Source organism: Corvus hawaiiensis, chromosome 19, assembly GCF_020740725.1.
Source record: "Corvus hawaiiensis isolate bCorHaw1 chromosome 19, bCorHaw1.pri.cur, whole genome shotgun sequence".
NCBI lineage: Eukaryota > Metazoa > Chordata > Aves > Passeriformes > Corvidae > Corvus > Corvus hawaiiensis.
The window spans coordinates 9,106,005-9,118,808 of NC_063231.1; the positions used below are offsets into that span (position 1 = coordinate 9,106,005).

Consider the following 12,804-nt stretch of genomic DNA (forward strand, 5'->3'; position numbering starts at 1 on the left):
TCCATTTTTTATCACATGATCCACAGCCCAGAAAGTCCAAAGAAGGAGTTCTTGCTTGCAAATTTTGCTCCAAGAGGAAATGAGTGTTCTCGGAAGGATTAACATGCTTGGTTTATGCTGATCACAGCAGCACCTGTGCCCTTGTAGTGAAAGACATGGAGGCTGAGCCTTAGGGAAACACAGTTTCAGGGGTTTATTTATCAGACGTCATACAGCACCGATCAGCCTTCTGTTTAATCACTGTGCTGCACACCCGCTCTGCCCCTCCAGTGAATGAGCGGCTCGCTTTGCTCTCACAGTCCCAGCTCAGGGCAGCAGCTTCTGTGTTAGAAAAATGCTCCAAAACTGGGACATTTGTCTGCCATTACTCTCTGTCTACCAAACTCTCATGTTTCAGGCTTAGGACACTAAATTGGAGACATGTCCAAAGAAAATAAACCCAAACCACCACAACAACAAACACAGCCAAAACCAAACAAGCCAACAACAAAACCCCTTGTTTCCCTTACCTTGAGCCCTTCCCACAGGCTGTGTCTGCCCTGGCCTGGAAGGATCACCTCCAGAACGCAAATAAGGTTTCTACATCTCTAGAGAAGTTGAATATTGACAACACTAAATCATGAGGTGGGTAATAATTTAGTTTGTACAGAATTTGCACTGCATCATTTGACTATCTGTGTGATAAATAGAAAAAATTATTAGTAATTTAAGTCTTCAGTAAGGAGTTTCTCCTTCTCCTTAATTAAATTGTATTTGCATTGCAATAATCCCAGAAACTCTACTCCTGAACGAGGCTTCGCTTCAACTTCCGAGAGAGAACCTCCAGCATGAACTTTCTCCTATGGCCGAGGAATCTTATACTTCAATCCACTCTGACAGCACAAAATCCCTTCTAATTGAATCCAGAATTATCAGCCCAGAATATCCATGCTAACTTTAACCAGAATTTTACCCAGAAACTCAACATGATAAATGAACCAGAAGTTATGAGGTGAAAGTCAAATACTATCAACACAGGAGAAACTCGGTTTTTCTTAGCTATACACATGATTACAAGAAGTGTTTTAGGCTTCTATTCCTTTGTGTTTCAAGCCACTGTAGTATCTTACCTAACTTATTTCATGGTCTGGGAAATTGAAAGTAATAAGGCAGCACAGGGACCTATCCCAAGTCTCAGCATTAACAGTCTTTGTCCCATCAGACTGTTGGTTTCTGTGTGTTTTGTCACTGGTTTTGGTTTCCAAATCTCACTTATCTACAAAACCTCCACTTTCATATTTGTGAGGAATTCCCCTACTACTGTGGTACATTAAGAAAACAAATAGAGCATGCAATAATTTATGACTGGAACATAAAAAGAGTAAGCCCAATGGTTTTTGACAATCATTGTATGGTCATAAAATGTTCTTTAATGCCAAGTCATCCACCACAGTCAGGTGCCACAGAAAAAGAAAAGCTGTTTTCCAGCAAAGTTACCCTCAAAATTTGAGCTCATACATTCAGCTTTGCTCAGAAGAGTGAGAAGAGAGGCTACTGTGAAAAACCAATTATATTTTGGCACCGGTGAATTACTGCAAAAGGAATCAACAGCTGTGTGAGATGTTGCAGGCAGAAAAAGCTTTTGTAAGGTAGTCTAAAACCACGTTGTGAATGTTGGAGAGCTATGAATTTTAGTTAATATATTGAGTCCCGAAAGCCTTTATTCAAAGGCCAGAACTCCTCCCTGCCAATACCAGAGTTTGGAAAATTACTTTATGGAATGCACCCAACCATTCTCTTGCAAGAAATACATATTGGCAGCTCCAGTGTCTGTGGCAATGCTCCAAAGCCTCTGCAAAAGCTCAACATGTCTTCCTTTAAAAAGCAGACCATTTCCTGGAACACTCTCTTCCAAGAGTGCCAAACCAGAACTATATCTGCTGTTGTGAACCTTTGACCTCGAAAGGCTTTGATGTCTTTTCAGGAGAAACAGCACCCTTTTCGAAGCGTTTGTGCACCCTCTGTGCATGTCCAAGGGAGCTGGTTTTGAATGCTATAGCACAGTTGGTACCCAACAGCATCCCAGAGATCGGAATACACAGGAGCAGAGACCCAAAACCTCTCTGGTTTTGCAGAGACACAACCTGAGATCAGCTGAGTTGGTCAGAGCAGGTGCTAATAATGCCAAGGTTTTGGGGTTGATCTCATACAGGCCGTTCACTTAAGAGTTGGACTTGATGATCCTTCTGGGTCCCTTCCAACTCAGAATATTTTGTGATTCTGTGAACCAACAACATTTTGGACAATGCCGTTCCATCGCAGTCTAAAACAGGATGCAAATCCTTTTGTAAAAGGAAACTCAACTTATCAGAACAAGTTGTTTACTTAGAGCGCTATACCAAAGCTAGCCATTACCACTGTACCTTTAATAAAAGAAAAAAGGATCATAAAAGAGAAAACTGTGAATTAAATCCAAGATAGGACCCTTTGATTTTCTTTGATTACTCCCCAAAAAGCCACCATGGTGACCTTAACAAAGCTTTGTTTCTCCATTGCTAAAGAGGACATAAGGAAATTTCATTTTTCCTGAAATACCAGGTGTCTGAGACCATGAGACAAAGCACACAAGTTATGTAGGGCTTGGTTTCCAAATCTCACTTATCTGCAGAACCTCCACCTTCAAGTTTGCAAGAGACTCCCTGAGCATAGTTTCTCCTTCCCACCCAACATAAAGATGACATGAAGCTATTTATCCAAGCAAATTCTAGTTGTTCTCTTTCATACCAAAGTCTGACTCATGCCTAGGGCACAGTTTTATTAATTTTTCCATCTCCATTTCATGTAACTGGTGCTCTCTGAGGACTCACACCATTTCTTCCAACACTGACTTTAAGTCTCCTAGAGGTGTTTTTCTTCCATGAGGCACAGCCAAATGCTGGCAGGCTCCAGGCCAGTCCCTCAGAATACTCATTTATCAATGCACCACAGATATTCCTCATCACTGCTAACATTTTGCAGTTGAAGCCCTGTCAGCTGTGCAACACAGAAAAGATCTCTTTCAGAGAGAAACATGACTTCAGGCAGTACAATGCTGGCAACTCACAGCTTCATTATTCCCCAACACTGCTTATCCAGCAGGCACTGTACAAACTAAATTGGGGGACAAATGAAGCCTTTCACGTTTTCATTCCCCTTTAGAAACAGACATAGAAATACAGCACTCTTTACTGGGATTTTTCCTTCTGTTAACATGGCTGTAAATTCATTATCCAAATGTGAAGGTGCAAGCAGGAAGGGAGTTTTGTCTTAAGGGAACTGAATTGAGGAAGTGTGGACAATCAGCTCAGTGTCTGACCACCACAGCAGAGAACCCACAATCAACTCTTCAAGACAGAGATATCAGGATTATGCCAAAAGTAGCTCAGTGCTACCTGCTGTTATCGTGGAATCCTGGAGTCATTTCAGTTGGAAAAGATCTCCTGGATCATCGACTCCAACCTGTGCCAAATCCCCACCTTGTCACCCAGCCCAGATCACTGAATTCCTTGGACACCTCCAGGGATGGGACTCCATCACCTGACAATCCTTTCAGTGATGAAGTTCTTCCAGATATCCAAACTAAACATCTCCTGGGACAGCATGAGGCCATTTCCTCTTGTCCTGTCAAAGTGAAATAAAACAACAGGAAGTATTAGCAAGGAAACACAGATCAGATCAACTAAACCCATGACACAGCCACATCCCATTAGCTCAGACTCCAATAATATAAACTAGATCTGGAAAATACGCAAACATGGGCAATGGGGGAAATATGGGCTTCAGGAGCAAGGGCACAGGAGATAAAAAGATGTGCAAGAGATGGCCATGAAGATGTAAATGAGCCTGAGAAAGAAGACATGTCACCTCCCCTGTCCTTGCAGGACAAGAAAATGGAGTTCACAAAAGCCATCATTGTGCTCTATGCTAAAACAGTCAAGAGAAGGGCCCTTTGCTGCAGGACAAGGAGCCAGCCCAGAAACTCTCGGTACATTTGGGATTAGACAGATCCATGGGAGGAAGGTGCAGCAACCAGAGCTCTTCAACACTTGGCTGTGATGTGAACTCCAACTCAGGGAGTCTCCAGCACCTGCCTGCTCAGCAAGTGCATCCCAAGGGAGCACCAGCTGCTTGCAGGTTGCTGGTCATCCTTAGAGATGGGATGTTGGGATCCAGCCCAAGCCAGCAGAGCTGGTTTGCCCTCCACAAGTGTCAGGCCAAGATGTTCTTTGCCTCTGAAATAAACACAAGTAAAGTGGTCTTGGAGTTTTAACTTGGTTCCTTTTTCTGCTCAGAAGAGCACGAGGGAAAATGGATGAAACAAGTGAGAGAGCAGGCCCTGAATCCAAACAGCTCTGGGTTTTTAGAGGATTATGGATGGAACAGAATGGGATTAGCCAAGAGACACTATATTTGGATTTTTCCATCCATAAACACACAAAAATGCACACATAATTAAAAATACTTGTGAAACATCCAAATTACATGCAGAGTACATTTATTGCAACACAAAGCTGGCTCAGATCCAAGTCATTGAAACTTAAAACAAAACTGCAGCAAAACATCAGTAAGAGACATTCAAGCAGGAGCTACATCAGGAACTCACACCCCACATTTCCTTTAGATTAATTCCCAGAAAGGTTATGAGTTTTTGTATCAGACCATGCTCAGTTCTCCTCAGGGTTTCTTTACACCATCCCTTCCATTGGCACAACTCTTGACTTGCTGCAGACATTACCCAAACAAGCTCTGCTTTTACACAGATGCTCCAAGGAAGGAAAGATCTAGGAAATCTTTTCATAACAAGACATTCTCATCCTTCTCTATGGTAGATACTCCCCTACTCCACCCAGGAACAATGCCACTTCTTCTCACCAGTCTGTGACCTACTGCCCCTTGCAGAAGGAACCAAGCTGGTGAAGACCTGGATGGAAGCACAGTGGCAGCAAGCACTGCCCTCAGGTGATCAGGAAATCACCCATTTACAACTGCTGAGAACCAGTCCAGAGGTGAGCACCCCAAACTGGAGCACAGTTGCAAAGAGTTAAAGCTCCCAGGATGAAAAGCACTCGGTCTCAGCCACCAGCCTGGCTCTTGAGCAATTTACGTGCAGATGTAGATGGCCACAGAACTGTTTTGCAACAGCTCAAACTGGCCATTGCAACAAAGAAATATCATTGTTTACTTTTGTTGGAAGATTTCCATTTTTATTGTTGGGCTGGGGGAGGGGAAAAAAAAAAATCGAGCAGCCAAAAAAACTCCATCAACTACAAAATGTTCAATGACTGTTTTTAGACATGTAGCTTCACCTGGGAGAGCTCTGGTCCCTGCTGAGGAAGCTGATTGTGGTTCTAGCAATGAAATAGGAAACCCAGGGCTGTGTTTCACCGGAGCTGGGTGCTGGGTGCCAGGGGGCTCCTGGCTGGCTCATCCTGGCCCTGAGTTCACTCCAGGGAATGGACGACACAATAGATAGATGACATAACCTCAGCATCAACCCAGCTTGTTGATGCCATTGAAGTTAAAATAGTAAAAGCAGAGAAAAATCAAACGTGTTAACATCATAAAGCGGCGAGAAAACATTTTTGATGTTATATGGTAAGATGTCTAAAACTGCGCTTTCAATTCCCTAAATCTTCAAAGGGACGCCTTCCTTTGGTTCTATTATTTCAGGAAATTAGGCTGATTTCCCATAGAAAGCCCAGATCTTTGACCCCTCCCCTGCTGGAGCTCCAGGAAGAGCAACTGGGGTGAAAGTTCCAGGGCTGGATCTGCTCTCGGTGGTCTCTCAGAGTCTGAGCCCATAGATAAGAAGGGGAATGAAAGAAAGAAGTTTATTGTGCAGCACAAAGTTCCCAGGACAGCTGAAGGAGAAGCCACTGCTGTCCAAGCAGATACAAGCTTCAGATTTCTTTCATACATGTTTAGGGTATTTACTTTGTCTCCTCAATCTCCAGCCATTTAACTCACACTTCTTAAACTTCCATTTCCTTCTATTGTGCTGACTCCTGAGCGGACAAAACCTCTACAGTGGATATTTACTCTCAGTCAAAAATAACCTGTAATTACCATCCTGGTGCAGAACCTATACATCCTTCAAAAACTTCTGCTTCAAATACTTTGCTTATTATTTTAAAATTATGTTTATGACCAAGCACAAGCTCCTGCTCTGAGAGAAAAGCTCATTAACAACCCTAACAGCACATGCACCAAAGTTTTTTAAGTCTGAAAGGTTGCCTTCTAAAATCAACCCCCAATCTGGGCATCTCTGCCCCAAACTTCCAGCAAGGAATTACAGGAGAGCAGGAAAACTTCAAGAGCTCAACACCCATCAGGGTCCTGGCCTCGTATGAGCCCACGTGTCACTGTCCCACAGTGGGAGGCTGAGCTTGAGGCTGTGACTTACAACCAACCACAGAGGGAGGGTAGTGGAGATGGGGCTGCTCCACAAAGCCCTGGAAAGAGTTCTAACAGATCCCAGCTGTACTAGTTTGAAAACAAACCAGTGGGAGGCACCAAGTCAGAATAACAATTTAATAGGGAAATTAAGGAAAAAAAGAATAAAAAGGCAGAAAACACTGGTTTAAACTGACAGAGTCAGGATACAACCTGACACCCTGTTAGTCAGGGTGGTGGTAGCAGTCCCATAAGATGGTGGCTGCAGTCCTATGTGGTTCTGTTGAAGGGATGATCCTGTAGAAGGGTCTCCTCTTCCTCGGAAGGTCCAGTGGTGGCTGTGCAGCTCCTGTCCTCTGGGAATCCAGTGGAAAGGTTGTCTCTGGTGTTGGGAATCTCAGATTATATCCACGATGGGATACTTGGTTCCTCCTTCTGGGTGGAGCATCTCACAGTGGGGTAATGAGTCATGAGGCCAGGCATTGCTGGGCTCATTAACAGAAGATAGTCCGGAGGGAGTTATCTGTGAGTCATGTGGCATGGCTTTGATGGGCCATTAACAGCAGATAGTCCGGAGGGAGGAGGCAAGGAAACACTGCCTCACCTGGTTTCAATGGCTCATGAGGATGGTAATAGAATACACTTCAACCCAGGATACCAGCTCATCAGGCAGACAAGAGACATGATTTCTGCTTTGAAACATACTGTGGATCTTTAACTGCCCCATTGGCGGGCTGCAGAGGATCTCAGGATTGTGTCACATCTTTCACCAGCTTCCCTTTGGGAAAATAGATCAATGACTGGGACCCTTCTCCCTGTGCTCAGCAGGATGCTGCTGGGAGCTGCACACAGTCCTGCTGTGCAGCTCATGGCAGTTTCCAGTCTCATTTGGTATTTTAGGTTTCCAATTCCCTCTGTGCTCCAGCTGAGCCAGAAGACCTCTGTGAACAACATGGATCAGTGAGGCACAGGCTCCACCACCCTGAAGGACCTGGCACTGCCACCCAGTGTGCCAGGATAATTTAGGACCCTTGGGATTAAAACTGGTCTTGCCATATCTTTGTGTTTTAAAAACAGCTTCGAAGCCCAGGCACGACAGCCTGTGCCCAGGGAGGTGGTGGCAGGGGGACAAAGCTGCAGGTCCCACTGCTGGAGGTGAAGGACATGCAGTTTGCACTCAGGCATCAGTAAAGGTCTCATCACAGGTTGTCATTGCCACTGGAAAACATCCTCCTGAAGCTTTTGCAGCTGTGACGTTTCCACACTTACTTCCGTTACTTCCTTTGCTTCTTACGTTGCAAAGTTGAAAGTGTCACCACGTATCTTCATAAACTTTTGGCAGAGGTGACACAAATGGACTCAGGTCAGTGGTCAGTCACACGCAGCCACACCACAGTGGTCAGTCACCACCACAGACAGTAGTTGAAGTAATGGGTCTGTTTCCTGTGAGCAGAGTTTTCTAAATATATCACACTCCTGGAGAAAAATAGAATTGAACTCTGACCTTCTGTCCAGGATGAAAATGTGAAAACCCATGCCATAAAACCTCAGCCATTAGCTCTCATGTCAACATGAGATGCTGGAGAAAAGTCTAGACTACAAGTCTAGTTTATTATGAGCAAAATCATTACATGGTAAGAGGACCTGCTAACTTCCATTGAGATGTTTGGTAGACAGGTGGGGAAAAAAGGGCGCTGGAGCAACTACTCCTAGAACAACATGGTTCATGGAATCACAGAATTACTGAAGGGTTTGGGTTGGAAGGGACATTAAAGCCCATCCAGTCCCACCCCCTGCCATGGGCAGGCACACCTTCCACTATCCCACTATCCCAACCCAGCCTTGGACACTTCCAGCATGAGGCAGCCACAGCTTCCCTGGATGGCCTGTGCCAGAGCCTCACCACTCTCATAGGGAAGAATTTTTTCTTAATATCTGACCCTGCCCTCTGTCAGTGAAGCCATTCCCCCTTGTCCTGTACTCCAGGCCCTTGTAAAGAGTCTCTCTCCACCTTTCCTGTAGACTCCCTTCAGATGCTGGAAGGTTGCAATTTCCCTTCTCCAGGCTGAACATTCCCAACTCTCCCAGCCTTTCCTCACAGCAGAGCTCCAACTCTCTGATCATCCTGGTGCATCCTCTGGACTATCTCCAGCAGCTCCACATCCCTCCTATGCTGGGCCCCAGGGCTGGGGTGGCTCTGCAGGTGGGGTCTCACCTGAGCACAGGGGCACAATCCCAATCCCTTTCCTGCTGCCCACACTGGGGGCTCAACCCAGTACACAGGGGGCTCAGGGCCAGGGCAGGTCCACCCACAGCACCCCCAAGTCCTTCTCCAGGGGCTGCTCCATCTGCTCATCCCCAGCCTGGATGGATCCCAGGGGTTGCCCTGACCCAGGTGCAGCTCCAGCACTTGTCTTGTTAAACCTCATGAGATTCCCATGGGCCTCTTCTGGAGCTTGTCCAGGTCCCTCTGCATGGCCCCGTCCTCAGGGGTGTCCCTGCATCCTCAGCTTGGTGTCACCTGCAAACCTAGTAAGGGTGCACTCAATCCCCTCATCTGTCTTTAACGAAGGTGTTAAATAGCTCTGGTCCCAACACAGACCCCTGAGGGACACCACGGGTCACTGATGTCCATCAGGACTCTGAGCCATTGACCGTGGCCCTGTGGAAGTGACCATCCAACCACTTTCTTATCCATCTTACAGTCCACCCATCAGATCCATCTCTGTCTAATTTAGAGTCAATTTAGGGTCAAACACCCCTAGCAGCAGGTACACAAGAGATCCTTTGAGAACTCTGTGTTCCCATTTGCAGGTTATTTTTTTTAGTGTTTCTCTCTAACAGCTGCTTTCCTGCAAGCCTGTAGAAGCCTGAAGGGCAAAGTCTCAGGCTCCATTAGTGTGGGATTTGGTTTGGGGTTGTTTTAAAGATTAAAATATGGTCTCTTTTCTCATAGAAAACAATAAACTGGGGCACACCCAGTGCACAGCTCTGTGTCCCCTGGCATGTGTCCCCTGGCATGGCTGGGCTCTGGGTCACAGCTGGCACAGACAGGGCATGAGCTGCCCTGGGGTGGCAGAGGGAGCCACGGCAGAGCTGCTGGGCACCCCCTGCCTGCCAAATGCATGCCTGGTACTCTGCCATCTCACACATTTACTGGTCACACAACCTCGGGCAGAGGGTCAGGACATGCACACCCCCAGGGGCTGGCAAGAGAATAAACCCACATATTGCAAAATCTGTGTCAGTTAGAACCATCTGCAGCCTTACAATGCCTTCAGAGACCAAACATTGCAGCCTGTGGGTTTGTGTTCCTCATCCTGGCAGGAAACAATGCTTTTTCTGAGACCAAATTAGCACCAGAAGCTAACCAGTGTGGAGCAGACACTCCTTCAGGAGCAGAAGAATGCCTGTGGCTTCTGCAGTGTTTGGGTACCCTCACCCCCAGCCAGCCCACAGGAATGAGATACTCAGCAAGTGTGAGCCCCCTGTCAGTTTTGCCCTGGGGGTTGATAGCATGAGGTGACAGCAGGAAAAGGAAAAGCAGGGCAGGTAAGTCCATCTAGCAGAGAAAAAGAGGACCCACATTCCACCGTTTCTATTTTCTCATAGATTTCTTTTTTTCTAGAACAAAATTAAATAGGCAAATGTCTGTTTCCTGCAGAGTAAGATCATATAAATAATAAAAAACATCGGCTTTCATCAAGAGCCTAGGGTGTCTGTACAATTCCCAGAGAGATTGTGTGCTTCGATTGTTTTAGAGAAAGGAAAGGTAAAGCTTGTGTTTTCCTTCCCAGGGAGAAAGTGCCCTTCTTATCATTTTGTTACAACAGAAGTTTCTTTAATGTAAACAGAAGCAGCAACACTTCCAAAGCTGACAAATGAGTTAGCACCACCTCTGAGGCACCAGAGCTTCTGACGAGACAGCCCAGAGCCTGAGAATCATAACATGCTCATATCCCAGACCCCAATTCAGGCAGAGCTGTGGCTTTGGACTTCAGCCATCACTAGAAACTCACTTTCAAACCCTCCCACTCCTTTTTTTTCCTCACCCCAAGATATCAGGGCTGCTCCAGCAGCCCAACCACATCCAGCTCCTTCCCAAAGTCAGGCAGCATCTCCCAAGCCACGAACCATTTATTCCAGCAGCACCAGAACTGCTGTCAGAGAAACTCAGATCATCTTGCTGGAAAACTCAGAGGGTTGTGCCAGGCTCGTTCTCCAACATCTGAATAATGGATTTACACTGTCAGTGTTAAATATTTAAGCTACACGCTGTACTGAGAAACACACACAGCAGCCACTTCCACCTCAGATCCAAATCAGCTGCTCAAGAGCTTGTTCCCAGGTAGAGCTGTCCTTTCCTCTTTTTCAGCTCTCCATGACCTCTTTCTACCTCACTCCAGAAGGGCAGAAGATCACTCTCATTCTGCTTATGCTTTTTACGGATTTACACAAATCCAGGCACTGAAATTTTTCCCGCAGTTTCAGCTGAAGGAAGGTTTTGAAGCAGGGCTAGGTGAGCTGAAAGACCCTTTATAGATGAAAACACCTGGGACACAAGATGGTTTTTTACTCCTTTTCCACAATAATGCTTGCGAGGCATCAATTCCTTTTATCCTTTTTCCAAAATGTGGAAAGGATTTGGGTGAAATGGTGTTTGCATGCAGTGTCTGGGAGAAAGCTCCTACCTGGTCTGTGTGTCAAAGTAGCAATCCCAGTCCTGGCACAGGAGCACATTATACACAGAACTGTGCAAATCAGAAATTACTTTGGTCAGTCTTTTTGTTTCTGTATTTTGCAACCCTGAAATCACTCCAACTTACTTGAATCAAACCAAAAGCAGTACAAAGGGACAATACCCTCTGAACCTCAAATGTGGAACCAATCCTAACAGGGCCAGAGATGCTGGTCCCTGGGGAACCCACACATTTCCACAGGGAGACTGTGGCTTTTGTCGAGGTGGACATAACAGCACACACTTGTTGTAATCCAAAGTTGAGAGAGATAGAGAGATTTTTTATTTTCTCTGCTGCTGTTCTTATACCTCTTCACAATGGCTGTGGCCTATTAAGATTGGCTGCTTAGCAAACAATGACAAGGCTGTCTAACAAACAATAACCATTCAAGCAGTAAAACAATCAGCTAGACAAGCAAAGGTAGAGTTGTTACATATTATCTGCAAGTTCTTGCTTGTACACACTTAACATCCCATAACAAGAACATCCTCTCCTTGTGTCCAAAATACCCTTTCTCAGTGATTATATTCTTGGCCTTCTCTGTGGGTTTCACTGAAGCTGCAGAATTCCCACTGCAATATTCTCACGGGTAAACTCTGACCGATTTCAGGTCTGGCTCTGTGAGGCTCCCAGCCCAGCTGTCAGCCTCATCAGGATACAGGCTAAATACTCAGCAAATTAGAAGTGTCAGTGCAATAGAAACTACACAGAAGTTGTCCATTAAGGCTTTCTCTGCCTCGAATCATGCACTGCCCAGCACCACCTCATCCTTTCATTTCTGCAGCTTGGATGCTGTGCTGCATTTCCAGTAAATGAGAAAAACAGGTGTACATGCTAATTGGAGGTATTAATTGGACTAATACCAAGCATCTCTTCAGTGGCACGTATCTGCTCCAAACCTACCTGAAGGCCCTGCCCTGAGCTCATCTCCCACCTCCCAGCCTCACCCCTGCCCCTGCAATGCTTCCGTGCCACTTCAGTGCTCGGCGTCTGACATCGAGCGCAGAGCAGACACAGCCTCAGCTTGGGCTCTCACTCCTCAGCCAGGAGGGAACAGAGAGCAGCTGTGTTCCCCAAATTGTAGCTCAAGTGGATTTCCTTCCTCCAGTGCTGGTTTGTAGCATTTCCCCCCTGCTGCTGCCCTCACTGAGATGTCTCACACAGTCCAGAGGGTCACAGCGCTCTCCAAGGAGCCTGAGCTGCAGCTTCCCTGTGTCCACGCAATCCAAACTCCATTCAGCAACTTGCCCAGGAGCTTTGTACCTTCCATCCTCTCAACCTGGGGCATAAGAAGAGTCTTCTTCTGGAGGAGATCCTTGGCTCGAAGGTGGACACAAGGTGATGTTACTACCACGTGTAGATGGTACACACAAAGCAGGATCCTTCCCCGGGCCAGCCAGCCTGCTCCACATAGTAGCCCAGCATCTGCTCCAAAGCCACTGACACACGTGCTTATGGGCTGCTGTTGGAGGCATGATTGCCTTAGGAAGGGCCCTAAGCTTTTCCTGAAGCTTCCTTGCTCTTCTGCTTGGGGTTGGCCAGAAAAAACAGTAACACTTAAAAAAACCCATCTTGAATTGTTCTAGTGAAAATATTCAGGAAAATAAACCTGTCCAGCATGAGAGCTTTATGTAAGTTGTTCAGTTCTTGTTGC

At 46.1% G+C, this 12,804-nt stretch overlaps 1 long non-coding RNA gene across 1 annotated transcript; it reads left to right on the plus strand.

Annotated features, from left to right (window-relative positions):
• Positions 1-61: 61 nt before the first annotated feature.
• Positions 62-4,276, plus strand: LOC125335820. The gene is made up of 2 exons (XR_007207559.1): positions 62-624; positions 774-4,276. It is a non-coding gene; the product is annotated as an uncharacterized LOC125335820 (long non-coding RNA).
• The last annotated feature ends 8,528 nt before the right edge of the window (positions 4,277-12,804 follow it).